At 45.5% G+C, this 26,540-nt stretch overlaps 39 non-coding genes across 39 annotated transcripts; all 39 read right to left on the bottom strand.

Moving 5' to 3' along the window:
• Positions 1–913: 913 nt before the first annotated feature.
• Positions 914–986, bottom strand: TRNAR-ACG (transfer RNA arginine (anticodon ACG)). The gene has a single exon. It is a non-coding gene; the product is annotated as a tRNA-Arg (tRNA).
• Positions 987–1,974: 988 nt separating this feature from the next.
• Positions 1,975–2,047, bottom strand: TRNAR-ACG (transfer RNA arginine (anticodon ACG)). The gene has a single exon. It is a non-coding gene; the product is annotated as a tRNA-Arg (tRNA).
• Positions 2,048–3,043: 996 nt separating this feature from the next.
• On the bottom strand, positions 3,044–3,116 carry TRNAR-ACG (transfer RNA arginine (anticodon ACG)). The gene has a single exon. It is a non-coding gene; the product is annotated as a tRNA-Arg (tRNA).
• Positions 3,117–4,024: 908 nt separating this feature from the next.
• On the bottom strand, positions 4,025–4,096 carry TRNAH-GUG (transfer RNA histidin (anticodon GUG)). Its single transcript has one exon. It is a non-coding gene; the product is annotated as a tRNA-His (tRNA).
• Positions 4,097–4,104: 8 nt separating this feature from the next.
• TRNAR-ACG (transfer RNA arginine (anticodon ACG)) lies at positions 4,105–4,177 on the bottom strand. The gene has a single exon. It is a non-coding gene; the product is annotated as a tRNA-Arg (tRNA).
• A 908-nt stretch (positions 4,178–5,085) lies between these two features.
• On the bottom strand, positions 5,086–5,157 carry TRNAH-GUG (transfer RNA histidin (anticodon GUG)). Its single transcript has one exon. It is a non-coding gene; the product is annotated as a tRNA-His (tRNA).
• An 8-nt stretch (positions 5,158–5,165) lies between these two features.
• TRNAR-ACG (transfer RNA arginine (anticodon ACG)) lies at positions 5,166–5,238 on the bottom strand. Its single transcript has one exon. It is a non-coding gene; the product is annotated as a tRNA-Arg (tRNA).
• Positions 5,239–6,146: 908 nt separating this feature from the next.
• Positions 6,147–6,218, bottom strand: TRNAH-GUG (transfer RNA histidin (anticodon GUG)). The gene has a single exon. It is a non-coding gene; the product is annotated as a tRNA-His (tRNA).
• Positions 6,219–6,226: 8 nt separating this feature from the next.
• On the bottom strand, positions 6,227–6,299 carry TRNAC-ACA (transfer RNA cysteine (anticodon ACA)). Its single transcript has one exon. It is a non-coding gene; the product is annotated as a tRNA-Cys (tRNA).
• Positions 6,300–7,215: 916 nt separating this feature from the next.
• TRNAH-GUG (transfer RNA histidin (anticodon GUG)) lies at positions 7,216–7,287 on the bottom strand. The gene has a single exon. It is a non-coding gene; the product is annotated as a tRNA-His (tRNA).
• Positions 7,288–7,295: 8 nt separating this feature from the next.
• TRNAR-ACG (transfer RNA arginine (anticodon ACG)) lies at positions 7,296–7,368 on the bottom strand. The gene has a single exon. It is a non-coding gene; the product is annotated as a tRNA-Arg (tRNA).
• Positions 7,369–8,276: 908 nt separating this feature from the next.
• Positions 8,277–8,348, bottom strand: TRNAH-GUG (transfer RNA histidin (anticodon GUG)). Its single transcript has one exon. It is a non-coding gene; the product is annotated as a tRNA-His (tRNA).
• Positions 8,349–8,356: 8 nt separating this feature from the next.
• TRNAR-ACG (transfer RNA arginine (anticodon ACG)) lies at positions 8,357–8,429 on the bottom strand. Its single transcript has one exon. It is a non-coding gene; the product is annotated as a tRNA-Arg (tRNA).
• A 908-nt stretch (positions 8,430–9,337) lies between these two features.
• TRNAH-GUG (transfer RNA histidin (anticodon GUG)) lies at positions 9,338–9,409 on the bottom strand. Its single transcript has one exon. It is a non-coding gene; the product is annotated as a tRNA-His (tRNA).
• An 8-nt stretch (positions 9,410–9,417) lies between these two features.
• TRNAR-ACG (transfer RNA arginine (anticodon ACG)) lies at positions 9,418–9,490 on the bottom strand. The gene has a single exon. It is a non-coding gene; the product is annotated as a tRNA-Arg (tRNA).
• A 908-nt stretch (positions 9,491–10,398) lies between these two features.
• On the bottom strand, positions 10,399–10,470 carry TRNAH-GUG (transfer RNA histidin (anticodon GUG)). The gene has a single exon. It is a non-coding gene; the product is annotated as a tRNA-His (tRNA).
• An 8-nt stretch (positions 10,471–10,478) lies between these two features.
• Positions 10,479–10,551, bottom strand: TRNAR-ACG (transfer RNA arginine (anticodon ACG)). Its single transcript has one exon. It is a non-coding gene; the product is annotated as a tRNA-Arg (tRNA).
• A 908-nt stretch (positions 10,552–11,459) lies between these two features.
• Positions 11,460–11,531, bottom strand: TRNAH-GUG (transfer RNA histidin (anticodon GUG)). The gene has a single exon. It is a non-coding gene; the product is annotated as a tRNA-His (tRNA).
• Positions 11,532–11,539: 8 nt separating this feature from the next.
• On the bottom strand, positions 11,540–11,612 carry TRNAR-ACG (transfer RNA arginine (anticodon ACG)). The gene has a single exon. It is a non-coding gene; the product is annotated as a tRNA-Arg (tRNA).
• A 908-nt stretch (positions 11,613–12,520) lies between these two features.
• On the bottom strand, positions 12,521–12,592 carry TRNAH-GUG (transfer RNA histidin (anticodon GUG)). Its single transcript has one exon. It is a non-coding gene; the product is annotated as a tRNA-His (tRNA).
• An 8-nt stretch (positions 12,593–12,600) lies between these two features.
• On the bottom strand, positions 12,601–12,673 carry TRNAR-ACG (transfer RNA arginine (anticodon ACG)). Its single transcript has one exon. It is a non-coding gene; the product is annotated as a tRNA-Arg (tRNA).
• A 908-nt stretch (positions 12,674–13,581) lies between these two features.
• TRNAH-GUG (transfer RNA histidin (anticodon GUG)) lies at positions 13,582–13,653 on the bottom strand. Its single transcript has one exon. It is a non-coding gene; the product is annotated as a tRNA-His (tRNA).
• An 8-nt stretch (positions 13,654–13,661) lies between these two features.
• Positions 13,662–13,734, bottom strand: TRNAR-ACG (transfer RNA arginine (anticodon ACG)). Its single transcript has one exon. It is a non-coding gene; the product is annotated as a tRNA-Arg (tRNA).
• Positions 13,735–14,642: 908 nt separating this feature from the next.
• TRNAH-GUG (transfer RNA histidin (anticodon GUG)) lies at positions 14,643–14,714 on the bottom strand. The gene has a single exon. It is a non-coding gene; the product is annotated as a tRNA-His (tRNA).
• An 8-nt stretch (positions 14,715–14,722) lies between these two features.
• On the bottom strand, positions 14,723–14,795 carry TRNAR-ACG (transfer RNA arginine (anticodon ACG)). Its single transcript has one exon. It is a non-coding gene; the product is annotated as a tRNA-Arg (tRNA).
• Positions 14,796–15,782: 987 nt separating this feature from the next.
• On the bottom strand, positions 15,783–15,855 carry TRNAH-AUG (transfer RNA histidin (anticodon AUG)). Its single transcript has one exon. It is a non-coding gene; the product is annotated as a tRNA-His (tRNA).
• Positions 15,856–16,843: 988 nt separating this feature from the next.
• Positions 16,844–16,916, bottom strand: TRNAC-ACA (transfer RNA cysteine (anticodon ACA)). The gene has a single exon. It is a non-coding gene; the product is annotated as a tRNA-Cys (tRNA).
• Positions 16,917–17,832: 916 nt separating this feature from the next.
• Positions 17,833–17,904, bottom strand: TRNAH-GUG (transfer RNA histidin (anticodon GUG)). Its single transcript has one exon. It is a non-coding gene; the product is annotated as a tRNA-His (tRNA).
• Positions 17,905–17,912: 8 nt separating this feature from the next.
• On the bottom strand, positions 17,913–17,985 carry TRNAR-ACG (transfer RNA arginine (anticodon ACG)). Its single transcript has one exon. It is a non-coding gene; the product is annotated as a tRNA-Arg (tRNA).
• A 908-nt stretch (positions 17,986–18,893) lies between these two features.
• On the bottom strand, positions 18,894–18,965 carry TRNAH-GUG (transfer RNA histidin (anticodon GUG)). The gene has a single exon. It is a non-coding gene; the product is annotated as a tRNA-His (tRNA).
• Positions 18,966–18,973: 8 nt separating this feature from the next.
• On the bottom strand, positions 18,974–19,046 carry TRNAR-ACG (transfer RNA arginine (anticodon ACG)). Its single transcript has one exon. It is a non-coding gene; the product is annotated as a tRNA-Arg (tRNA).
• A 908-nt stretch (positions 19,047–19,954) lies between these two features.
• Positions 19,955–20,026, bottom strand: TRNAH-GUG (transfer RNA histidin (anticodon GUG)). The gene has a single exon. It is a non-coding gene; the product is annotated as a tRNA-His (tRNA).
• Positions 20,027–20,034: 8 nt separating this feature from the next.
• TRNAC-ACA (transfer RNA cysteine (anticodon ACA)) lies at positions 20,035–20,107 on the bottom strand. Its single transcript has one exon. It is a non-coding gene; the product is annotated as a tRNA-Cys (tRNA).
• A 991-nt stretch (positions 20,108–21,098) lies between these two features.
• On the bottom strand, positions 21,099–21,171 carry TRNAR-ACG (transfer RNA arginine (anticodon ACG)). The gene has a single exon. It is a non-coding gene; the product is annotated as a tRNA-Arg (tRNA).
• A 985-nt stretch (positions 21,172–22,156) lies between these two features.
• TRNAR-ACG (transfer RNA arginine (anticodon ACG)) lies at positions 22,157–22,229 on the bottom strand. Its single transcript has one exon. It is a non-coding gene; the product is annotated as a tRNA-Arg (tRNA).
• Positions 22,230–23,137: 908 nt separating this feature from the next.
• Positions 23,138–23,209, bottom strand: TRNAH-GUG (transfer RNA histidin (anticodon GUG)). Its single transcript has one exon. It is a non-coding gene; the product is annotated as a tRNA-His (tRNA).
• An 8-nt stretch (positions 23,210–23,217) lies between these two features.
• TRNAR-ACG (transfer RNA arginine (anticodon ACG)) lies at positions 23,218–23,290 on the bottom strand. Its single transcript has one exon. It is a non-coding gene; the product is annotated as a tRNA-Arg (tRNA).
• A 988-nt stretch (positions 23,291–24,278) lies between these two features.
• TRNAR-ACG (transfer RNA arginine (anticodon ACG)) lies at positions 24,279–24,351 on the bottom strand. The gene has a single exon. It is a non-coding gene; the product is annotated as a tRNA-Arg (tRNA).
• A 991-nt stretch (positions 24,352–25,342) lies between these two features.
• TRNAR-ACG (transfer RNA arginine (anticodon ACG)) lies at positions 25,343–25,415 on the bottom strand. Its single transcript has one exon. It is a non-coding gene; the product is annotated as a tRNA-Arg (tRNA).
• Between the last annotated feature and the right edge of the window lie 1,125 nt (positions 25,416–26,540).

Genomic DNA, 26,540 nt, shown 5'->3' with positions numbered 1-26,540 from the left:
TCAATGCAAACCACTGGCTTTCTGGAGGATCTCTGATCCAGAGAACATTGCTAAAACCTCCAATGAACTTGCCCAAGCCAAGACCAGATATTTGCAATGAATCTGTCCAAAAAAACAATGCCAGCTTCCGATTGGCCAAGATATTTGATCACAAACATCTTGCTTTGCCAAGGTTTCTTAACCTGCCCAAAAATTCAAGCTTGGAAAGCGACTTTGATAACGAGTTCAGAGAGGAAGCTTCAAGCGAGAACACAGCAAATGTCTTACTCCCCTTGCATTTGCAACAACCAAATAATCTCAACATTTTCCATGAAATATGCGACTTTCCTGCTTTAAGAAATACCAAACATATCTTAGTTTTAAAATGGGGTGCACTTGTAAAACCACCAAGAACTGTGGTACCGAACCAGTGAAAAAAAGGCAGTGCATTAAAAAAAGTTCCAACTCTTCACTTTAGAGTTATGCTTCCATGATGACCCTAAATTGAATCATCCATCTATCTCTAGTGTGCGCAGGGATAGCAAATATGTGTAGAGCAAACGGCGTTGCCGTAGGTACTTCCAAAGTGCGTGTATGCGAGTGTTAGCATTGGGAAGGTTGGGTTCTTAAAAGTTCTCGATGGATTTAATTTGTTCGAAACATTGTTCTCTATTTTGCCTAACTTGGTTACTAGCCCAGGGCGGCAGACGAGCCCCCTATGAAACAGCAACGAGGCAGTGCAAAGTATAATTTATCAGGGCTCACTTTCGAGCTGCGATGCCTCCTATCCAATGCAGATCTGGCCTACAGAATCCCCTCTGTGAATCTTGCCCAGCAGCTGCGCCGTAAAAAGCTGCCGTGACCCAGATTCGAACCGGGGCTGCTTCGGCCACAACGCAGAGTACTAACCACTATACGATCACGGCCCATGTGACGAGCCAGGTAGGAGTCGAACCTACAATCTTCTGATCCGTAGTCAGACGCGTTATCCATTGCGCCACTGGCCCTGCTGCTGGATGTTTGCCAAACTTCCTTTGATGCTCATTCCAACCGCTGGACCACAAGGCACCATGGTGGCCGTTTCAATGCAAACCACTGGCTTTCTGGAGGATCTCTAATCCAGAGAACATTGCTAAAACCTCCAATGAACTTGCCCAAGCCAAGACCAGATATTTGCAATGAATCTGTCCAAAAAAACAATGCCAGCTTCCGATTGGCCAAGATATTTGATCACAAACATCTTGCTTTGCCAAGGTTTCTTAACCTGCCCAAAAATTCAAGCTTGGAAAGCGACTTTGATAACGAGTTCAGAGAGGAAGCTTCAAGCGAGAACACAGCAAATGTCTTACTCCCCTTGCATTTGCAACAACCAAATAATCTCAACATTTTCCATGAAATATGCGACTTTCCTGCTTTAAGAAATACCAAACATATCTTAGTTTTAAAATGGGGTGCACTTGTAAAACCACCAAGAACTGTGGTACCGAACCAGTGTAAAAAAGGCAGTGCATTAAAAAAAGTTCCAACTCTTCACTTTAGAGTTATGCTTCCATGATGACCCTAAATTGAATCATCCATCTATCTCTAGTGTGCGCAGGGATAGCAAATATGTGTAGAGCAAACGGCGTTGCCGTAGATACTTCCAAAGTGCGTGTATGCGAGTGTTAGCATTGGGAAGGTTGGGTTCTTAAAAGTTCTCGATGGATTTAATTTGTTCGAAACATTGTTCTCTATTTTGCCTAACTTGGTTACTAGCCCAGGGCGGCAGACGAGCCCCCTATGAAACAGCAACGAGGCAGTGCAAAGTATAATTTATCAGGGCTCACTTTCGAGCTGCGATGCCTCCTATCCAATGCAGATCTGGCCTACAGAATCCCCTCTGTGAATCTTGCCCAGCAGCTGCGCCGTAAAAAGCTGCCGTGACCCGGATACGAACCGGGGTTGCTGCGGCCACAACGCAGAGTACTAACCACTATACGATCACGGCCCATGTGACGAGCCAGATAGGAGTCGAACCTACAATCTTCTAATCCGTAGTCAGATGCGTTATCCATTGCGCCACTGGCCCTGCTGCTGGATGTTTGCCAAACTTCCTTTGATGCTCATTCCAACCGCTGGACCACAAGGCACCATGGTGGCCGTTTCAATGCAAACCACTGGCTTTCTGGAGGATCTCTGATCCAGAGAACATTGCTAAAACCTCCAATGAACTTGCCCAAGCCAAGACCAGATATTTGCAATGAATCTGTCCAAAAAAACAATGCCAGCTTCCGATTGGCCAAGATATTTGATCACAAACATCTTGCTTTGCCAAGGTTTCTTAACCTGCCCAAAAATTCAAGCTTGGAAAGCGACTTTGATAACGAGTTCAGAGAGGAAGCTTCAAGTGAAAACACAGCAAATGTCTTACTCCCCTTGCATTTGCAACAACCAAATAATCTCAACATTTTCCATGAAATATGCGACTTTCCTGCTTTAAGAAATACCAAACATATCTTAGTTTTAAAATGGGGTGCACTTGTAAAACCACCAAGAACTGTGGTACCGAACCAGTGTAAAAAAGGCAGTGCATTAAAAAAAGTTCCAACTCTTCACTTTAGAGTTATGCTTCCATGATGACCCTAAATTGAATCATCCATCTATCTCTAGTGTGCGCAGGGATAGCAAATATGTGTAGAGCAAACGGCGTTGCCGTAGGTACTTCCAAAGTGCGTGTATGCGAGTGTTAGCATTGGGAAGGTTGGGTTCTTAAAAGTTCTCGATGGATTTAATTTGTTCGAAACATTGTTCTCTATTTTGCCTAACTTGGTTACTAGCCCAGGGCGGCAGACGAGCCCCCTATGAAACAGCAACGAGGCAGTGCAAAGTACAATTTATCAGGGCTCACTTTCGATCTGCGATGCCTCCTCTGCTTCTATCCAATGCAGATCTGACCTACAGAATCCCCTCTGTGAATCTTGCCCGGCAGCTGCGCCGTAAAAAGCTGCCATGACCCGGATTTGAACCGGGGTTGCTGCGGCCACAACGCAGAGTACTAACCACTATACGATCACAGCACATGTGATGAGCCAGGTAGGAGTCGAACCTACAATCTTCTGATCCGTAGTCAGACGCGTTATCCATTGCGCCACTGGCCCTGCTGCTGGATGTTTGCCAAACTTCCTTTGATGCTCATTCCAACCGCTGGACCACAAGGCACCATGGTGGCCATTTCAATGCAAACCACTGGCTTTCTGGAGGATCTCTGATCCAGAGAACATTGCTAAAACCTCCAATGAACTTGCCCAAGCCAAGACCAGATATTTGCAATGAATCTGTCCAAAAAAACAATGCCAGCTTCCGATTGGCCAAGATATTTGATCACAAACATCTTGCTTTGCCAAGGTTTCTTAACCTGCCCAAAAATTCAAGCTTGGAAAGCGACTTTGATAACGAGTTCAGAGAGGAAGCTTCAAGCGAGAACACAGCAAATGTCTTACTCCCCTTGCATTTGCAACAACCAAATAATCTCAACATTTTCCATGAAATATGCGACTTTCCTGCTTTAAGAAATACCAAACATATCTTAGTTTTAAAATGGGGTGCACTTGTAAAACCACCAAGAACTGTGGTACCGAACCAGTGAAAAAAAGGCAGTGCATTAAAAAAAGTTCCAACTCTTCACTTTAGAGTTATGCTTCCATGATGACCCTAAATTGAATCATCCATCTATCTCTAGTGTGCGCAGGGATAGCAAATATGTGTAGAGCAAACGGCGTTGCCGTAGGTACTTCCAAAGTGCGTGTATGCGAGTGTTAGCATTGGGAAGGTTGGGTTCTTAAAAGTTCTCGATGGATTTAATTTGTTCGAAACATTGTTCTCTATTTTGCCTAACTTGGTTACTAGCCCAGGGCGGCAGACGAGCCCCCTATGAAACAGCAACGAGGCAGTGCAAAGTATAATTTATCAGGGCTCACTTTCGAGCTGCGATGCCTCCTATCCAATGCAGATCTGGCCTACAGAATCCCCTCTGTGAATCTTGCCCAGCAGCTGCGCCGTAAAAAGCTGCCGTGACCCGGATTCGAACCGGGGTTGCTGCGACCACAACGCAGAGTACTAACCACTATACGATCACGGCCCATGTGACGAGCCAGGTAGGAGTCGAACCTACAATCTTCTGATCCGTAGTCAGACGCGTTATCCATTGCGCCACTGGCCCTGCTGCTGGATGTTTGCCAAACTTCCTTTGATGCTCATTCCAACCGCTGGACCACAAGGCACCATGGTGGCCGTTTCAATGCAAACCACTGGCTTTCTGGAGGATCTCTAATCCAGAGAACATTGCTAAAACCTCCAATGAACTTGCCCAAGCCAAGACCAGATATTTGCAATGAATCTGTCCAAAAAAACAATGCCAGCTTCCGATTGGCCAAGATATTTGATCACAAACATCTTGCTTTGCCAAGGTTTCTTAACCTGCCCAAAAATTCAAGCTTGGAAAGCGACTTTGATAACGAGTTCAGAGAGGAAGCTTCAAGCGAGAACACAGGAAATGTCTTACTCCCCTTGCATTTGCAACAACCAAATAATCTCAACATTTTCCATGAAATATGCGACTTTCCTGCTTTAAGAAATACCAAACATATCTTAGTTTTAAAATGGGGTGCACTTGTAAAACCACCAAGAACTGTGGTACCGAACCAGTGTAAACAAGGCAGTGCATTAAAAAAAGTTCCAACTCTTCACTTTAGAGTTATGCTTCCATGATGACCCTAAATTGAATCATCCATCTATCTCTAGTGTGCGCAGGGATAGCAAATATGTGTAGAGCAAACGGCGTTGCCGTAGGTACTTCCAAAGTGCGTGTATGCGAGTGTTAGCATTGGGAAGGTTGGGTTCTTAAAAGTTCTCGATGGATTTAATTTGTTCGAAACATTGTTCTCTATTTTGCCTAACTTGGTTACTAGCCCAGGGCGGCAGACGAGCCCCCTATGAAACAGCAACGAGGCAGTGCAAAGTATAATTTATCAGGGCTCACTTTCGAGCTGCGATGCCTCCTATCCAATGCAGATCTGGCCTACAGAATCCCCTCTGTGAATCTTGCCCGGCAGCTGCGCCGTAAAAAGCTGCCGTGACCCGGATTCGAACCGGGGTTGCTGCGGCCACAACGCAGAGTACTAACCACTATACGATCACGGCCCATGTGACGAGCCAGGTAGGAGTCGAACCTACAATCTTCTGATCCGTAGTCAGACGCGTTATCCATTGCGCCACTGGCCCTGCTGCTGGATGTTTGCCAAACTTCCTTTGATGCTCATTCCAACCGCTGGACCACAAGGCACCATGGTGGCCGTTTCAATGCAAACCACTGGCTTTCTGGAGGATCTCTGATCCAGAGAACATTGCTAAAACCTCCAATGAACTTGCCCAAGCCAAGACCAGATATTTGCAATGAATCTGTCCAAAAAAACAATGCCAGCTTCCGATTGGCCAAGATATTTGATCACAAACATCTTGCTTTGCCAAGGTTTCTTAACCTGCCCAAAAATTCAAGCTTGGAAAGCGACTTTGATAACGAGTTCAGAGAGGAAGCTTCAAGCGAGAACACAGCAAATGTCTTACTCCCCTTGCATTTGCAACAACCAAATAATCTCAACATTTTCCATGAAATATGCGACTTTCCTGCTTTAAGAAATACCAAACATATCTTAGTTTTAAAATGGGGTGCACTTGTAAAACCACCAAGAACTGTGGTACCGAACCAGTGAAAAAAAGGCAGTGCATTAAAAAAAGTTCCAACTCTTCACTTTAGAGTTATGCTTCCATGATGACCCTAAATTGAATCATCCATCTATCTCTAGTGTGCGCAGGGATAGCAAATATGTGTAGAGCAAACGGCGTTGCCGTAGGTACTTCCAAAGTGCGTGTATGCGAGTGTTAGCATTGGGAAGGTTGGGTTCTTAAAAGTTCTCGATGGATTTAATTTGTTCGAAACATTGTTCTCTATTTTGCCTAACTTGGTTACTAGCCCAGGGCGGCAGACGAGCCCCCTATGAAACAGCAACGAGGCAGTGCAAAGTATAATTTATCAGGGCTCACTTTCGAGCTGCGATGCCTCCTATCCAATGCAGATCTGGCCTACAGAATCCCCTCTGTGAATCTTGCCCAGCAGCTGCGCCGTAAAAAGCTGCCGTGACCCGGATTCGAACCGGGGTTGCTGCGGCCACAACGCAGAGTACTAACCACTATACGATCACGGCCCATGTGACGAGCCAGGTAGGAGTCGAACCTACAATCTTCTGATCTGTAGTCAGACGTGTTATCCATTGCGCCACTGGCCCTGCTGCTGGATGTTTGCCAAACTTCCTTTGATGCTCATTCCAACCGCTGGACCACAAGGCACCATGGTGGCCGTTTCAATGCAAACCACTGGCTTTCTGGAGGATCTCTAATCCAGAGAACATTGCTAAAACCTCCAATGAACTTGCCCAAGCCAAGACCAGATATTTGCAATGAATCTGTCCAAAAAAACAATGCCAGCTTCCGATTGGCCAAGATATTTGATCACAAACATCTTGCTTTGCCAAGGTTTCTTAACCTGCCCAAAAATTCAAGCTTGGAAAGCGACTTTGATAACGAGTTCAGAGAGGAAGCTTCAAGCGAGAACACAGCAAATGTCTTACTCCCCTTGCATTTGCAACAACCAAATAATCTCAACATTTTCCATGAAATATGCGACTTTCCTGCTTTAAGAAATACCAAACATATCTTAGTTTTAAAATGGGGTGCACTTGTAAAACCACCAAGAACTGTGGTACCGAACCAGTGTAAAAAAGGCAGTGCATTAAAAAAAGTTCCAACTCTTCACTTTAGAGTTATGCTTCCATGATGACCCTAAATTGAATCATCCATCTATCTCTAGTGTGCGCAGGGATAGCAAATATGTGTAGAGCAAACGGCGTTGCCGTAGGTACTTCCAAAGTGCGTGTATGCGAGTGTTAGCATTGGGAAGGTTGGGTTCTTAAAAGTTCTCGATGGATTTAATTTGTTCGAAACATTGTTCTCTATTTTGCCTAACTTGGTTACTAGCCCAGGGCGGCAGACGAGCCCCCTATGAAACAGCAACGAGGCAGTGCAAAGTACAATTTATCAGGGCTCACTTTCGATCTGCGATGCCTCCTCTGCTTCTATCCAATGCAGATCTGGCCTACAGAATCCCCTCTGTGAATCTTGCCCGGCAGCTGCGCCATAAAAAGCTGCCGTGACCCGGATTCGAACCGGGGTTGCTGCGGACACAACGCAGAGTACTAACCACTATACGATCACGGCCCATGTGACGAGCCAGGTAGGAGTCGAACCTACAATCTTCTGATCCGTAGTCAGACGTGTTATCCATTGCGCCACTGGCCCTGCTGCTGGATGTTTGCCAAACTTCCTTTGATGCTCATTCCAACCGCTGGACCACAAGGCACCATGGTGGCCGTTTCAATGCAAACCACTGGCTTTCTGGAGGATCTCTAATCCAGAGAACATTGCTAAAACCTCCAATGAACTTGCCCAAGCCAAGACCAGATATTTGCAATGAATCTGTCCAAAAAAACAATGCCAGCTTCCGATTGGCCAAGATATTTGATCACAAACATCTTGCTTTGCCAAGGTTTCTTAACCTGCCCAAAAATTCAAGCTTGGAAAGCGACTTTGATAACGAGTTCAGAGAGGAAGCTTCAAGCGAGAACACAGGAAATGTCTTACTCCCCTTGCATTTGCAACAACCAAATAATCTCAACATTTTCCATGAAATATGCGACTTTCCTGCTTTAAGAAATACCAAACATATCTTAGTTTTAAAATGGGGTGCACTTGTAAAACCACCAAGAACTGTGGTACCGAACCAGTGTAAAAAAGGCAGTGCATTAAAAAAAGTTCCAACTCTTCACTTTAGAGTTATGCTTCCATGATGACCCTAAATTGAATCATCCATCTATCTCTAGTGTGCGCAGGGATAGCAAATATGTGTAGAGCAAACGGCGTTGCCGTAGGTACTTCCAAAGTGCGTGTATGCGAGTGTTAGCATTGGGAAGGTTGGGTTCTTAAAAGTTCTCGATGGATTTAATTTGTTCGAAACATTGTTCTCTATTTTGCCTAACTTGGTTACTAGCCCAGGGCGGCAGACGAGCCCCCTATGAAACAGCGACGAGGCAGTGCAAAGTATAATTTATCAGGGCTCACTTTCGAGCTGCGATGCCTCCTATCCAATGCAGATCTGGCCTACAGAATCCCCTCTGTGAATCTTGCCCAGCAGCTGCGCCGTAAAAAGCTGCCGTGACCCGGATTTGAACCGGGGTTGCTGCGGCCACAACGCAGAGTACTAACCACTATACGATCACGGCCCATGTGACAAGCCAGGTAGGAGTCGAACCTACAATCTTCTGATCCGTAGTCAGACGCGTTATCCATTGCGCCACTGGCCCTGCTGCTGGATGTTTGCCAAACTTCCTTTGATGCTCATTCCAACCGCTGGACCACAAGGCACCATGGTGGCCGTTTCAATGCAAACCACTGGCTTTCTGGAGGATCTCTGATCCAGAGAACATTGCTAAAACCTCCAATGAACTTGCCCAAGCCAAGACCAGATATTTGCAATGAATCTGTCCAAAAAAACAATGCCAGCTTCCGATTGGCCAAGATATTTGATCACAAACATCTTGCTTTGCCAAGGTTTCTTAACCTGCCCAAAAATTCAAGCTTGGAAAGCGACTTTGATAACGAGTTCAGAGAGGAAGCTTCAAGCGAGAACACAGCAAATGTCTTACTCCCCTTGCATTTGCAACAACCAAATAATCTCAACATTTTCCATGAAATATGCGACTTTCCTGCTTTAAGAAATACCAAACATATCTTAGTTTTAAAATGGGGTGCACTTGTAAAACCACCAAGAACTGTGGTACCGAACCAGTGTAAAAAAGGCAGTGCAATAAAAAAAGTTCCAACTCTTCACTTTAGAGTTATGCTTCCATGATGACCCTAAATTGAATCATCCATCTATCTCTAGTGTGCGCAGGGATAGCAAATATGTGTAGAGCAAACGGCGTTGCCGTAGGTACTTCCAAAGTGCGTGTATGCGAGTGTTAGCATTGGGAAGGTTGGGTTCTTAAAAGTTCTCGATGGATTTAATTTGTTCGAAACATTGTTCTCTATTTTGCCTAACTTGGTTACTAGCCCAGGGCGGCAGACGAGCCCCCTATGAAACAGCAACGAGGCAGTGCAAAGTATAATTTATCAGGGCTCACTTTCGAGCTGCGATGCCTCCTATCCAATGCAGATCTGGCCTACAGAATCCCCTCTGTGAATCTTGCCCAGCAGCTGCGCCGTAAAAAGCTGCCGTGACCCGGATTCGAACCGGGGTTGCTGCGGCCACAACGCAGAGTACTAACCACTATACGATCACGGCCCATGTGACGAGCCAGGTAGGAGTCGAACCTACAATCTTCTGATCCGTAGTCAGACGCGTTATCCATTGCACCACTGGCCCTGCTGCTGGATGTTTGCCAAACTTCCTTTGATGCTCATTCCAACCGCTGGACCACAAGGCACCATGGTGGCCGTTTCAATGCAAACCACTGGCTTTCTGGAGGATCTCTAATCCAGAGAACATTGCTAAAACCTCCAATGAACTTGCCCAAGCCAAGACCAGATATTTGCAATGAATCTGTCCAAAAAAACAATGCCAGCTTCCGATTGGCCAAGATATTTGATCACAAACATCTTGCTTTGCCAAGGTTTCTTAACCTGCCCAAAAATTCAAGCTTGGAAAGCGACTTTGATAACGAGTTCAGAGAGGAAGCTTCAAGCGAGAACACAGCAAATGTCTTACTCCCCTTGCATTTGCAACAACCAAATAATCTCAACATTTTCCATGAAATATGCGACTTTCCTGCTTTAAGAAATACCAAACATATCTTAGTTTTAAAATGGGGTGCACTTGTAAAACCACCAAGAACTGTGGTACCGAACCAGTGTAAAAAAGGCAGTGCATTAAAAAAAGTTCCAACTCTTCACTTTAGAGTTATGCTTCCATGATGACCCTAAATTGAATCATCCATCTATCTCTAGTGTGCGCAGGGATAGCAAATATGTGTAGAGCAAACGGCGTTGCCGTAGGTACTTCCAAAGTGCGTGTATGCGAGTGTTAGCATTGGGAAGGTTGGGTTCTTAAAAGTTCTCGATGGATTTAATTTGTTCGAAACATTGTTCTCTATTTTGCCTAACTTGGTTACTAGCCCAGGGCGGCAGACGAGCCCCCTATGAAACAGCAACGAGGCAGTGCAAAGTATAATTTATCAGGGCTCACTTTCGAGCTGCGATGCCTCCTATCCAATGCAGATCTGGCCTACAGAATCCCCTCTGTGAATCTTGCCCAGCAGCTGCGCCGTAAAAAGCTGCCGTGACCCGGATTCGAACCGGGGTTGCTGCGGCCACAACGCAGAGTACTAACCACTACACGATCACGGCCTATGTGACGAGCCAGGTAGGAGTCGAACCTACAATCTTCTGATCCGTAGTCAGACGCGTTATCCATTGCGCCACTGGCCCTGCTGCTGGACGTTTGCCAAACTTCCTTTGATGCTCATTCCAACCGCTGGACCACAAGGCACCATGGTGGCCATTTCAATGCAAACCACTGGCTTTCTGGAGGATCTCTAATCCAGAGAACATTGCTAAAACCTCCAATGAACTTGCCCAAGCCAAGACCAGATATTTGCAATGAATCTGTCCAAAAAAACAATGCCAGCTTCCGATTGGCCAAGATATTTGATCACAAACATCTTGCTTTGCCAAGGTTTCTTAACCTGCCCAAAAATTCAAGCTTGGAAAGCGACTTTGATAACGAGTTCAGAGAGGAAGCTTCAAGCGAGAACACAGGAAATGTCTTACTCCCCTTGCATTTGCAACACCCAAATAATCTCAACATTTTCCATGAAATATGCGACTTTCCTGCTTTAAGAAATACCAAACATATCTTAGTTTTAAAATGGGGTGCACTTGTAAAACCACCAAGAACTGTGGTACCGAACCAGTGTAAAAAAGGCAGTGCATTAAAAAAAGTTCCAACTCTTCACTTTAGAGTTATGCTTCCATGATGACCCTAAATTGAATCATCCATCTATCTCTAGTGTGCGCAGGGATAGCAAATATGTGTAGAGCAAACGGCATTGCCGTAGGTACTTCCAAAGTGCGTGTATGCGAGTGTTAGCATTGGGAAGGTTGGGTTCTTAAAAGTTCTCGATGGATTTAATTTGTTCGAAACATTGTTCTCTATTTTGCCTAACTTGGTTACTAGCCCAGGGCGGCAGACGAGCCCCCTATGAAACAGCAACGAGGCAGTGCAAAGTATAATTTATCAGGGCTCACTTTCGAGCTGCGATGCCTCCTATCCAATGCAGATCTGGCCTACAGAATCCCCTCTGTGAATCTTGCCCAGCAGCTGCGCCGTAAAAAGCTGCCGTGACCCGGATTCGAACCGGGGTTGCTGCGGCCACAACGCATTGTACTAACCACTATACGATCACGGCCCATGTGACGAGCCAGGTAGGAGTCGAACCTACAATCTTCTGATCCGTAGTCAGACGCGTTATCCATTGCACCACTGGCCCTGCTGCTGGATGTTTGCCAAACTTCCTTTGATGCTCATTCCAACCGCTGGACCACAAGGCACCATGGTGGCCGTTTCAATGCAAACCACTGGCTTTCTGGAGGATCTCTAATCCAGAGAACATTGCTAAAACCTCCAATGAACTTGCCCAAGCCAAGACCAGATATTTGCAATGAATCTGTCCAAAAAAACAATGCCAGCTTCCGATTGGCCAAGATATTTGATCACAAACATCTTGCTTTGCCAAGGTTTCTTAACCTGCCCAAAAATTCAAGCTTGGAAAGCGACTTTGATAACGAGTTCAGAGAGGAAGCTTCAAGCGAGAACACAGGAAATGTCTTACTCCCCTTGCATTTGCAACACCCAAATAATCTCAACATTTTCCATGAAATATGCGACTTTCCTGCTTTAAGAAATACCAAACATATCTTAGTTTTAAAATGGGGTGCACTTGTAAAACCACCAAGAACTGTGGTACCGAACCAGTGTAAAAAAGGCAGTGCATTAAAAAAAGTTCCAACTCTTCACTTTAGAGTTATGCTTCCATGATGACCCTAAATTGAATCATCCATCTATCTCTAGTGTGCGCAGGGATAGCAAATATGTGTAGAGCAAACGGCGTTGCCGTAGGTACTTCCAAAGTGCGTGTATGCGAGTGTTAGCATTGGGAAGGTTGGGTTCTTAAAAGTTCTCGATGGATTTAATTTGTTCGAAACATTGTTCTCTATTTTGCCTAACTTGGTTACTAGCCCAGGGCGGCAGACGAGCCCCCTATGAAACAGCAACGAGGCAGTGCAAAGTATAATTTATCAGGGCTCACTTTCGAGCTGCGATGCCTCCTATCCAATGCAGATCTGGCCTACAGAATCCCCTCTGTGAATCTTGCCCAGCAGCTGCGCCGTAAAAAGCTGCCGTGACCCGGATTCGAACCGGGGTTGCTGCGGCCACAACGCAGAGTACTAACCACTATACGATCACGGCCCATGTGACGAGCCAGGTAGGAGTCGAACCTACAATCTTCTGATCCGTAGTCAGACGCGTTATCCATTGCACCACTGGCCCTGCTGCTGGATGTTTGCCAAACTTCCTTTGATGCTCATTCCAACCGCTGGACCACAAGGCACCATGGTGGCCGTTTCAATGCAAACCACTGGCTTTCTGGAGGATCTCTAATCCAGAGAACATTGCTAAAACCTCCAATGAACTTGCCCAAGCCAAGACCAGATATTTGCAATGAATCTGTCCAAAAAAACAATGCCAGCTTCCGATTGGCCAAGATATTTGATCACAAACATCTTGCTTTGCCAAGGTTTCTTAACCTGCCCAAAAATTCAAGCTTGGAAAGCGACTTTGATAACGAGTTCAGAGAGGAAGCTTCAAGCGAGAACACAGGAAATGTCTTACTCCCCTTGCATTTGCAACAACCAAATAATCTCAACATTTTCCATGAAATATGCGACTTTCCTGCTTTAAGAAATACCAAACATATCTTAGTTTTAAAATGGGGTGCACTTGTAAAACCACCAAGAACTGTGGTACCGAACCAGTGTAAAAAAGGCAGTGCATTAAAAAAAGTTCCAACTCTTCACTTTAGAGTTATGCTTCCATGATGACCCTAAATTGAATCATCCATCTATCTCTAGTGTGCGCAGGGATAGCAAATATGTGTAGAGCAAACGGCGTTGCCGTAGGTACTTCCAAAGTGCGTGTATGCGAGTGTTAGCATTGGGAAGGTTGGGTTCTTAAAAGTTCTCGATGGATTTAATTTGTTCGAAACATTGTTCTCTATTTTGCCTAACTTGGTTACTAGCCCAGGGCGGCAGACGAGCCCCCTATGAAACAGCAACGAGGCAGTGCAAAGTATAATTTATCAGGGCTCACTTTCGAGCTGCGATGCCTCCTATCCAATGCAGATCTGGCCTACAGAATCCCCTCTGTGAATCTTGCCCAGCAGCTGCGCCGTAAAAAGCTGCCGTGACCCGGATTCGAACCGGGGTTGCTGCGGCCACAACGCAGAGTACTAACCACTACACGATCACGGCCTATGTGACGAGCCAGGTAGGAGTCGAACCTACAATCTTCTGATCCGTAGTCAGACGCGTTATCCATTGCGCCACTGGCCCTGCTGCTGGACGTTTGCCAAACTTCCTTTGATGCTCATTCCAACCGCTGGACCACAAGGCACCATGGTGGCCATTTCAATGCAAACCACTGGCTTTCTGGAGGATCTCTAATCCAGAGAACATTGCTAAAACCTCCAATGAACTTGCCCAAGCCAAGACCAGATATTTGCAATGAATCTGTCCAAAAAAACAATGCCAGCTTCCGATTGGCCAAGATATTTGATCACAAACATCTTGCTTTGCCAAGGTTTCTTAACCTGCCCAAAAATTCAAGCTTGGAAAGCGACTTTGATAACGAGTTCAGAGAGGAAGCTTCAAGCGAGAACACAGGAAATGTCTTACTCCCCTTGCATTTGCAACACCCAAATAATCTCAACATTTTCCATGAAATATGCGACTTTCCTGCTTTAAGAAATACCAAACATATCTTAGTTTTAAAATGGGGTGCACTTGTAAAACCACCAAGAACTGTGGTACCGAACCAGTGTAAAAAAGGCAGTGCATTAAAAAAAGTTCCAACTCTTCACTTTAGAGTTATGCTTCCATGATGACCCTAAATTGAATCATCCATCTATCTCTAGTGTGCGCAGGGATAGCAAATATGTGTAGAGCAAACGGCATTGCCGTAGGTACTTCCAAAGTGCGTGTATGCGAGTGTTAGCATTGGGAAGGTTGGGTTCTTAAAAGTTCTCGATGGATTTAATTTGTTCGAAACATTGTTCTCTATTTTGCCTAACTTGGTTACTAGCCCAGGGCGGCAGACGAGCCCCCTATGAAACAGCAACGAGGCAGTGCAAAGTATAATTTATCAGGGCTCACTTTCGAGCTGCGATGCCTCCTATCCAATGCAGATCTGGCCTACAGAATCCCCTCTGTGAATCTTGCCCAGCAGCTGCGCCGTAAAAAGCTGCCGTGACCCGGATTCGAACCGGGGTTGCTGCGGCCACAACGCAGAGTACTAACCACTATACGATCACGGCCCATGTGACGAGCCAGGTAGGAGTCGAACCTACAATCTTCTGATCCGTAGTCAGACGCGTTATCCATTGCGCCACTGGCCCTGCTGCTGGATGTTTGCCAAACTTCCTTTGATGCTCATTCCAACCGCTGGACCACAAGGCACCATGGTGGCCGTTTCAATGCAAACCACTGGCTTTCTGGAGGATCTCTAATCCAGAGAACATTGCTAAAACCTCCAATGAACTTGCCCAAGCCAAGACCAGATATTTGCAATGAATCTGTCCAAAAAAACAATGCCAGCTTCCGATTGGCCAAGATATTTGATCACAAACATCTTGCTTTGCCAAGGTTTCTTAACCTGCCCAAAAATTCAAGCTTGGAAAGCGACTTTGATAACGAGTTCAGAGAGGAAGCTTCAAGCGAGAACACAGGAAATGTCTTACTCCCCTTGCATTTGCAACAACCAAATAATCTCAACATTTTCCATGAAATATGCGACTTTCCTGCTTTAAGAAATACCAAACATATCTTAGTTTTAAAATGGGGTGCACTTGTAAAACCACCAAGAACTGTGGTACCGAACCAGTGTAAAAAAGGCAGTGCATTAAAAAAAGTTCCAACTCTTCACTTTAGAGTTATGCTTCCATGATGACCCTAAATTGAATCATCCATCTATCTCTAGTGTGCGCAGGGATAGCAAATATGTGTAGAGCAAACGGCGTTGCCGTAGGTACTTCCAAAGTGCGTGTATGCGAGTGTTAGCATTGGGAAGGTTGGGTTCTTAAAAGTTCTCGATGGATTTAATTTGTTCGAAACATTGTTCTCTATTTTGCCTAACTTGGTTACTAGCCCAGGGCGGCAGACGAGCCCCCTATGAAACAGCAACGAGGCAGTGCAAAGTATAATTTATCAGGGCTCACTTTCGAGCTGCGATGCCTCCTATCCAATGCAGATCTGGCCTACAGAATCCCCTCTGTGAATCTTGCCCAGCAGCTGCGCCGTAAAAAGCTGCCGTGACCGGATTCGAACTGGGGTTGCTGCGGCCACAACGCAGAGTACTAACCACTATACGATCACGGCCCATGTGACGAGCCAGGTAGGAGTCGAACCTACAATCTTCTGATCCATAGTCAGACGCGTTATCCATTGCGCCACTGGCCCTGCTGCTGGATGTTTGCCAAACTTCCTTTGATGCTCATTCCAACCGCTGGACCACAAGGCACCATGGTGGCCGTTTCAATGCAAACCACTGGCTTTCTGGAGGATCTCTAATCCAGAGAACATTGCTAAAACCTCCAATGAACTTGCCCAAGCCAAGACCAGATATTTGCAATGAATCTGTCCAAAAAAACAATGCCAGCTTCCGATTGGCCAAGATATTTGATCACAAACATCTTGCTTTGCCAAGGTTTCTTAACCTGCTCAAAAATTCAAGCTTGGAAAGCGACTTTGATAACGAGTTCAGAGAGGAAGCTTCAAGCGAGAACACAGCAAATGTCTTACTCCCCTTGCATTTGCAACAACCAAATAATCTCAACATTTTCCATGAAATATGCGACTTTCCTGCTTTAAGAAATACCAAACATATCTTAGTTTTAAAATGGGGTGCACTTGTAAAACCACCAAGAACTGTGGTACCGAACCAGTGTAAAAAAGGCAGTGCATTAAAAAAAGTTCCAACTCTTCACTTTAGAGTTATGCTTCCATGATGACCCTAAATTGAATCATCCATCTATCTCTAGTGTGCGCAGGGATAGCAAATATGTGTAGAGCAAACGGCGTTGCCGTAGGTACTTCCAAAGTGCGTGTATGCGAGTGTTAGCATTGGGAAGGTTGGGTTCTTAAAAGTTCTCGATGGATTTAATTTGTTCGAAACATTGTTCTCTATTTTGCCTAACTTGGTTACTAGCCCAGGGCGGCAGACGAGCCCCCTATGAAACAGCAACGAGGCAGTGCAAAGTATAATTTATCAGGGCTCACTTTCGAGCTGCGATGCCTCCTATCCAATGCAGATCTGGCCTACAGAATCCGCTCTGTGAATCTTGCCCAGCAGCTGCGCCGTAAAAAGCTGCCGTGAACCGGATTCGAACCGGGGTTGCTGCGGCCACAACGCAGAGTACTAACCACTACACGACCACGGCCTATGTGACGAGCCAGGTAGGAGTCGAACCTACAATCTTCTGATCTGTAGTCAGACGCGTTATCCATTGCGCCACTGGCCCTGCTGCTGGATGTTTGCCAAACTTCCTTTGATGCTAATTCCAACCGCTGGACCACAAGGCACCATGGTGGCCGTTTCAATGCAAACCACTGGCTTTCTGGAGGATCTCTAATCCAGAGAACATTGCTAAAACCTCCAATGAACTTGCCCAAGCCAAGACCAGATATTTGCAATGAATCTGTCCAAAAAAACAATGCCAGCTTCCGATTGGCCAAGATATTTGATCACAAACATCTTGCTTTGCCAAGGTTTCTTAACCTGCCCAAAAATTCAAGCTTGGAAAGCGACTTTGATAACGAGTTCAGAGAGGAATCTTCAAGCGAGAACACAGCAAATGTCTTACTCCCCTTGCATTTGCAACAACCAAATAATCTCAACATTTTCCATGAAATATGCGACTTTCCTGCTTTAAGAAATACCAAACATATCTTAGTTTTAAAATGGGGTGCACTTGTAAAACCACCAAGAACTGTGGTACCGAACCAGTGTAAAAAAGGCAGTGCATTAAAAAAAGTTCCAACTCTTCACTTTAGAGTTATGCTTCCATGATGACCCTAAATTGAATCATCCATCTATCTCTAGTGTGCGCAGGGATAGCAAATATGTGTAGAGCAAACGGCGTTGCCGTAGGTACTTCCAAAGTGCGTGTATGCGAGTGTTAGCATTGGGAAGGTTGGGTTCTTAAAAGTTCTCGATGGATTTAATTTGTTCGAAACATTGTTCTCTATTTTGCCTAACTTGGTTACTAGCCCAGGGCGGCAGACGAGCCCCCTATGAAACAGCAACGAGGCAGTGCAAAGTACTATTTATCAGGGCTCACTTTCGATCTGCGATGCCTCCTCTGCTTCTATCCAATGCAGATCTGGCCTACAGAATCCCCTCTGTGAATCTTGACCGGCAGCTGCGCCGTAAAAAGCTGCCGTGACCCGGATTCGAACCGGGGTTGCTGCGGCCACAACGCAGAGTACTAACCACTATACGATCACAGCCCATGTGACGAGCCAGGTAGGAGTCGAACCTACAATCTTCTGATCCGTAGTCAGACGCGTTATCCATTGCGCCACTGGCCCTGCTGCTGGACGTTTGCCAAACTTCCTTTGATGCTCATTCCAACCGCTGGACCACAAGGCACCATGGTGGCCATTTCAATGCAAACCACTGGCTTTCTGGAGGATCTCTAATCCAGAGAACATTGCTAAAACCTCCAATGAACTTGCCCAAGCCAAGACCAGATATTTGCAATGAATCTGTCCAAAAAAACAATGCCAGCTTCCGATTGGCCAAGATATTTGATCACAAACATCTTGCTTTGCCAAGGTTTCTTAACCTGCCCAAAAATTCAAGCTTGGAAAGCGACTTTGATAACGAGTTCAGAGAGGAAGCTTCAAGCGAGAACACAGGAAATGTCTTACTCCCCTTGCATTTGCAACACCCAAATAATCTCAACATTTTCCATGAAATATGCGACTTTCCTGCTTTAAGAAATACCAAACATATCTTAGTTTTAAAATGGGGTGCACTTGTAAAACCACCAAGAACTGTGGTACCGAACCAGTGTAAAAAAGGCAGTGCATTAAAAAAAGTTCCAACTCTTCACTTTAGAGTTATGCTTCCATGATGACCCTAAATTGAATCATCCATCTATCTCTAGTGTGCGCAGGGATAGCAAATATGTGTAGAGCAAACGGCATTGCCGTAGGTACTTCCAAAGTGCGTGTATGCGAGTGTTAGCATTGGGAAGGTTGGGTTCTTAAAAGTTCTCGATGGATTTAATTTGTTCAAAACATTGTTCTCTATTTTGCCTAACTTGGTTACTAGCCCAGGGCGGCAGACGAGCCCCCTATGAAACAGCAACGAGGCAGTGCAAAGTATAATTTATCAAGGCTCACTTTCGAGCTGCGATGCCTCCTATCCAATGCAGATCTGGCCTACAGAATCCCCTCTGTGAATCTTGCCCAGCAGCTGCGCCGTAAAAGGCTGCCGTGACCCGGATTCGAACCGGGGTTGCTGCGGCCACAACGCAGAGTACTAACCACTATACGATCACGGCCCATGTGACGAGCCAGGTAGGAGTCGAACCTACAATCTTCTGATCCGTAGTCAGACGCGTTATCCATTGCGCCACTGGCCCTGCTGCTGGATGTTTGCCAAACTTCCTTTGATGCTCATTCCAACCGCTGGACCACAAGGCACCATGGTGGCCGTTTCAATGCAAACCACTGGCTTTCTGGAGGATCTCTGATCCAGAGAACATTGCTAAAACCTCCAATGAACTTGCCCAAGCCAAGACCAGATATTTGCAATGAATCTGTCCAAAAAAACAATGCCAGCTTCCGATTGGCCAAGATATTTGATCACAAACATCTTGCTTTGCCAAGGTTTCTTAACCTGCCCAAAAATTCAAGCTTGGAAAGCGACTTTGATAACGAGTTCAGAGAGGAAGCTTCAAGCGAGAACACAGCAAATGTCTTACTCCCCTTGCATTTGCAACAACCAAATAATCTCAACATTTTCCATGAAATATGCGACTTTCCTGCTTTAAGAAATACCAAACATATCTTAGTTTTAAAATGGGGTGCACTTGTAAAACCACCAAGAACTGTGGTACCGAACCAGTGAAAAAAAGGCAGTGCATTAAAAAAAGTTCCAACTCTTCACTTTAGAGTTATGCTTCCATGATGACCCTAAATTGAATCATCCATCTATCTCTAGTGTGCGCAGGGATAGCAAATATGTGTAGAGCAAACGGCGTTGCCGTAGGTACTTCCAAAGTCCGTGTATGCGAGTGTTAGCATTGGGAAGGTTGGGTTCTTAAAAGTTCTCGATGGATTTAATTTGTTCGAAACATTGTTCTCTATTTTGCCTAACTTGGTTACTAGCCCAGGGCGGCAGACGAGCCCCCTATGAAACAGCAACGAGGCAGTGCAAAGTATAATTTATCAGGGCTCACTTTCGAGCTGCGATGCCTCCTATCCAATGCAGATCTGGCCTACAGAATCCCCTCTGTGAATCTTGCCCAGCAGCTGCGCCGTAAAAAGCTGCCGTGACCCGGATTCGAACCGGGGTTGCTGCGGCCACAACGCAGAGTACTAACCACTATACGATCACGGCCCATGTGACGAGCCAGGTAGGAGTCGAACCTACAATCTTCTGATCTGTAGTCAGACGTGTTATCCATTGCGCCACTGGCCCTGCTGCTGGATGTTTGCCAAACTTCCTTTGATGCTCATTCCAACCGCTGGACCACAAGGCACCATGGTGGCCGTTTCAATGCAAACCACTGGCTTTCTGGAGGATCTCTAATCCAGAGAACATTGCTAAAACCTCCAATGAACTTGCCCAAGCCAAGACCAGATATTTGCAATGAATCTGTCCAAAAAAACAATGCCAGCTTCCGATTGGCCAAGATATTTGATCACAAACATCTTGCTTTGCCAAGGTTTCTTAACCTGCCCAAAAATTCAAGCTTGGAAAGCGACTTTGATAACGAGTTCAGAGAGAAAGCTTCAAGCGAGAACACAGGAAATGTCTTACTCCCCTTGCATTTGCAACAACCAAATAATCTCAACATTTTCCATGAAATATGCGACTTTCCTGCTTTAAGAAATACCAAACATATCTTAGTTTTAAAATGGGGTGCACTTGTAAAACCACCAAGAACTGTGGTACCGAACCAGTGTAAAAAAGGCAGTGCATTAAAAAAAGTTCCAACTCTTCACTTTAGAGTTATGCTTCCATGATGACCCTAAATTGAATCATCCATCTATCTCTAGTGTGCGCAGGGATAGCAAATATGTGTAGAGCAAACGGCGTTGCCGTAGGTACTTCCAAAGTGCGTGTATGCGAGTGTTAGCATTGGGAAGGTTGGGTTCTTAAAAGTTCTCGATGGATTTAATTTGTTCGAAACATTGTTCTCTATTTTGCCTAACTTGGTTACTAGCCCAGGGCAGCAGACGAGACCCCTATGAAACAGCAACGAGGCAGTGCAAAGTATAATTTATCAGGGCTCACTTTCGAGCTGCGATGTCTCCTCTGCTTCTATCCAATGCAGATCTGGCCTACAGAATCCCCTCTGTGAATCTTGCCCGGCAGCTGTGCCGTAAAGAGCTGCCATGACCCGGATTCAAACCGGGGTTGCTGCGGCCACAACGCAGAGTACTAACCACGATCACAGCCCATGTGACGAGCCAGGTAGGAGTCGAACCTACAATCTTCTGATCCGTAGTCAGACGCGTTATCCATTGCGCCACTGGCCCTGCTGCTGGATGTTTGCCAAACTTCCTTTGATGCTCATTCCAACCGCTGGACCACAAGGCACCATGGTGGCCGTTTCAATGCAAAATACTGGCTTTCTGGAGGATCTATAATCCAGAGAACATTGCTAAAACCTCCAATGAACTTGCCCAAGCCAAGACCAGATATTTGCAATGAATCTGTCCAAAAAAACAATGCCAGCTTCCGATTGGCCAAGATATTTGATCACAAACATCTTGCTTTGCCAAGGTTTCTTAACCTGCCCAAAAATTCAAGCTTGGAAAGCGACTTTGATAACGAGTTCAGAGAGGAAACTTCAAGCGAGAACACAGGAAATGTCTTACTCCCCTTGCATTTGCAACAACCAAATAATCTCAACATTTTCCATGAAATATGCGACTTTCCTGCTTTAAGAAATACCAAACATATCTTAGTTTTAAAATGGGGTGCACTTGTAAAACCACCAAGAACTGTGGTACCGAACCAGTGTAAAAAAGGCAGTGCATTAAAAAAAGTTCCAACTCTTCACTTTAGAGTTATGCTTCCATGATGACCCTAAATTGAATCATCCATCTATCTCTAGTGTGCGCAGGGATAGCAAATATGTGTAGAGCAAACGGCGTTGCCGTAGGTACTTCCAAAGTGCGAGTATGCGAGTGTTAGCATTGGGAAGGTTGGGTTCTTAAAAGTTCTCGATGGATTTAATTTGTTCGAAACATTGTTCTCTATTTTGCCTAACTTGGTTACTAGCCCAGGGCGGCAGACGAGCCCCCTATGAAACAGCAACGAGGCAGTGCAAAGTTCAATTTATCAGGGCTCACTTTCGATCTGCGATGCCTCCTCTGCTTCTATCCAATGCAGATCTGGCCTACAGAATCCCCTCTGTGAATCTTGCCCGGCAGCTGTGCCGTAAAAAGCTGTCGTGACCCGGGGTTGCTGCGGCCACAACGCAGAGTACTAACCACTATACGATCACGGCCCATGTGACGAGCCAGGTAGGAGTCGAACCTACAATCTTCTGATCCGTAGTCAGACGCGTTATCCATTGCGCCACTGGCCCTGCTTCTGGATGTTTGCCAAACTTCCTTTGATGCTCATTCCAACCGCTGGACCACAAGGCACCATGGTGGCCGTTTCAATGCAAACCACTGGCTTTCTGGAGGATCTCTAATCCAGAGAACATTGCTAAAACCTCCAATGAACTTGCCCAAGCCAAGACCAGATATTTGCAATGAATCTGTCCAAAAAAACAATGCCAGCTTCCGATTGGCCAAGATATTTGATCACAAACATCTTGCTTTGCCAAGGTTTCTTAACCTGCCCAAAAATTCAAGCTTGGAAAGCGACTTTGATAACGAGTTCAGAGAGGAAGCTTCAAGCGAGAACACAGGAAATGTCTTACTCCCCTTGCATTTGCAACAACCAAATAATCTCAACATTTTCCATGAAATATGCGACTTACCTGCTTTAAGAAATACCAAACATATCTTAGTTTTAAAATGGGGTGCACTTGTAAAACCACCAAGAACTGTGGTACCGAACCAGTGTAAAAAAGGCAGTGCATTAAAAAAAGTTCCAACTCTTCACTTTAGAGTTATGCTTCCATGATGACCCTAAATTGAATCATCCATCTATCTCTAGTGTGCGCAGGGATAGCAAATATGTGTAGAGCAAACGGCGTTGCCGTAGGTACTTCCAAAGTGCGTGTATGTGAGTGTTAGCATTGGGAAGGTTGGGTTCTTAAAAGTTCTTGATGGATTTAATTTGTTCGAAACATTGTTCTCTATTTTGCCTAACTTGGTTACTAGCCCAGGGCAGCAGACGAGCCCCCTATGAAACAGCAACGAGGCAGTGCAAAGTATAATTTATCAGGGCTCACTTTCGAGCTGTGATGCCTCCTATCCAATGCAGATCTGGCCTACAGAATCCCCTCTGTGAATCTTGCCCAGCAGCTGCGCCGTAAAGAGCTGCCGTGACCCGGATTCGAACCGGGGTTGCTGCGGCCACAACGCAGAGTACTAACCACTATACGATCACGGCCCATGTGATGAGCCAGGTAGGAGTCGAACCTACAATCTTCTGATCCGTAGTCAGATGCGTTATCCATTGCGCCACTGGCCCTGCTGCTGGATGTTTGCCAAACTTCCTTTGATGCTCATTCCAACCGCTGGACCACAAGGCACCATGGTGGCCGTTTCAATGCAAACCACTGGCTTTCTGGAGGATCTCTAATCCAGAGAACATTGCTAAAACCTCCAATGAACTTGCCCAAGCCAAGACCAGATATTTGCAATGAATCTGTCCAAAAAAACAATGCCAGCTTCCGATTGGCCAAGATATTTGATCACAAACATCTTGCTTTGCCAAGGTTTCTTAACCTGCCCAAAAATTCAAGCTTGGAAAGCGACTTTGATAACGAGTTCAGAGAGGAAGCTTCAAGCGAGAACACAGGAAATGTCTTACTCCCCTTGCATTTGCAACAACCAAATAATCTCAACATTTTCCATGAAATATGCGACTTTCCTGCTTTAAGAAATACCAAACATATCTTAGTTTTAAAATGGGGTGCACTTGTAAAACCACCAAGAACTGTGGTACCGAACCAGTGTAAAAAAGGCAGTGCATTAAAAAAAGTTCCAACTCTTCACTTTAGAGTTATGCTTCCATGATGACCCTAAATTGAATCATCCATCTATCTCTAGTGTGCGCAGGGATAGCAAATATGTGTAGAGCAAACGGCGTTGCCGTAGGTACTTCCAAAGTGCGTGTATGCGAGTGTTAGCATTGGGAAGGTTGGGTTCTTAAAAGTTCTCGATGGATTTAATTTGTTCGAAACATTGTTCTCTATTTTGCCTAACTTGGTTACTAGCCCAGGGCGGCAGACGAGCCCCCTATGAAACAGCAACGAGGCAGTGCAAAGTATAATTTATCAGGGCTCACTTTCGAGCTGCGATGCCTCCTATCCAATGCAGATCTGGCCTACAGAATCCCCTCTGTGAATCTTGCCCAGCAGCTGCGCCGTAAAAAGCTGCCGTGACCCGGATTCGAATCGGGGTTGCTGCGGCCACAACGCAGAGTACTAACCACTATACGATCACGGCCCATGCGACGAGCCAGGTAGGAGTCGAACCTACAATCTTCTGATCCGTAGTCAGACGCGTTATCCATTGCGCCACTGGCCCTGCTGCTGGATGTTTGCCAAACTTCCTTTGATGCTCATTCCAACCGCTGGACCACAAGGCACCATGGTGGCCGTTTCAATGCAAACCACTGGCTTTCTGGAGGATCTCTAATCCAGAGAACATTGCTAAAACCTCCAATGAACTTGCCCAAGCCAAGACCAGATATTTGCAATGAATCTGTCCAAAAAAACAATGCCAGCTTCCGATTGGCCAAGATATTTGATCACAAACATCTTGCTTTGCCAAGGTTTCTTAACCTGCCCAAAAATTCAAGCTTGGAAAGCGACTTTGATAACGAGTTCAGAGAGGAAGCTTCAAGCGAGAACACAGCAAATGTCTTACTCCCCTTGCATTTGCAACAACCAAATAATCTCAACATTTTCCATGAAATATGCGACTTTCCTGCTTTAAGAAATACCAAACATATCTTAGTTTTAAAATGGGGTGCACTTGTAAAACCACCAAGAACTGTGGTACCGAACCAGTGTAAAAAAGGTAGTGCATTAAAAAAAGTTCCAACTCTTCACTTTAGAGTTATGCTTCCATGATGACCCTAAATTGAATCATCCATCTATCTCTAGTGTGTGCAGGGATAGCAAATATGTGTAGAGCAAACGGCGTTGCCGTAGGTACTTCCAAAGTGCGTGTATGCGAGTGTTAGCATTGGGAAGGTTGGGTTCTTAAAAGTTCTCGATGGATTTAATTTGTTCGAAACATTGTTCTCTATTTTGCCTAACTTGGTTACTAGCCCAGGGCAGCAGACGAGACCCCTATGAAACAGCAACGAGGCAGTGCAAAGTATAATTTATCAGGGCTCACTTTCGAGCTGCGATGTCTCCTCTGCTTCTATCCAATGCAGATCTGGCCTACAGAATCCCCTCTGTGAATCTTGCCCGGCAGCTGTGCCGTAAAGAGCTGCCGTGACCCGGATTCAAACCGGGGTTGCTGCGGCCACAACGCAGAGTACTAACCACGATCACAGCCCATGTGACGAGCCAGGTAGGAGTCGAACCTACAATCTTCTGATCCGTAGTCAGACGCGTTATCCATTGCGCCACTGGCCCTGCTGCTGGATGTTTGCCAAACTTCCTTTGATGCTCATTCCAACCGCTGGACCACAAGGCACCATGGTGACCGTTTCAATGCAAAATACTGGCTTTCTGGAGGATCTATAATCCAGAGAACATTGCTAAAACCTCCAATGAACTTGCCCAAGCCAAGACCAGATATTTGCAATGAATCTGTCCAAAAAAACAATGCCAGCTTCCGATTGGCCAAGATATTTGATCACAAACATCTTGCTTTGCCAAGGTTTCTTAACCTGCCCAAAAATTCAAGCTTGGAAAGCGACTTTGATAACGAGTTCAGAGAGGAAGCTTCAAGCGAGAACACAGGAAATGTCTTACTCCCCTTGCATTTGCAACAACCAAATAATCTCAACATTTTCCATGAAATATGCGACTTTCCTGCTTTAAGAAATACCAAACATATCTTAGTTTTAAAATGGGGTGCACTTGTAAAACCACCAAGAACTGTGGTACCGAACCAGTGTAAAAAAGGCAGTGCATTAAAAAAAGTTCCAACTCTTCACTTTAGAGTTATGCTTCCATGATGACCCTAAATTGAATCATCCATCTATCTCTAGTGTGCGCAGGGATAGCAAATATGTGTAGAGCAAACGGCGTTGCCGTAGGTACTTCCAAAGTGCGAGTATGCGAGTGTTAGCATTGGGAAGGTTGGGTTCTTAAAAGTTCTCGATGGATTTAATTTGTTCGAAACATTGTTCTCTATTTTGCCTAACTTGGTTACTAGCCCAGGGCGGCAGACGAGCCCCCTATGAAACAGCAACGAGGCAGTGCAAAGTTCAATTTATCAGGGCTCACTTTCGATCTGCGATGCCTCCTCTGCTTCTATCCAATGCAGATCTGGCCTACAGAATCCCCTCTGTGAATCTTGCCCGGCAGCTGTGCCGTAAAAAGCTGTCGTGACCCGGGGTTGCTGCGGCCACAACGCAGAGTACTAACCACTATACGATCACGGCCCATGTGACGAGCCAGGTAGGAGTCGAACCTACAATCTTCTGATCCGTAGTCAGACGCGTTATCCGTAGTCAGACGCGTTATATAGTTTTAACCACCTTCCACCCGCCATATAGTAATATGAAGGACGCAAGGTGGTTCTTTCGTTCT

The sequence above is a fragment of the Staurois parvus genome, unplaced genomic scaffold (genome assembly GCF_062004578.1).
Source record: "Staurois parvus isolate SC_StPar_1 unplaced genomic scaffold, SC_StPar_1.0 ptg000662l, whole genome shotgun sequence".
Lineage (NCBI taxonomy): Eukaryota > Metazoa > Chordata > Amphibia > Anura > Ranidae > Staurois > Staurois parvus.
This window is presented reverse-complemented; position numbering and strand designations above follow the sequence as displayed.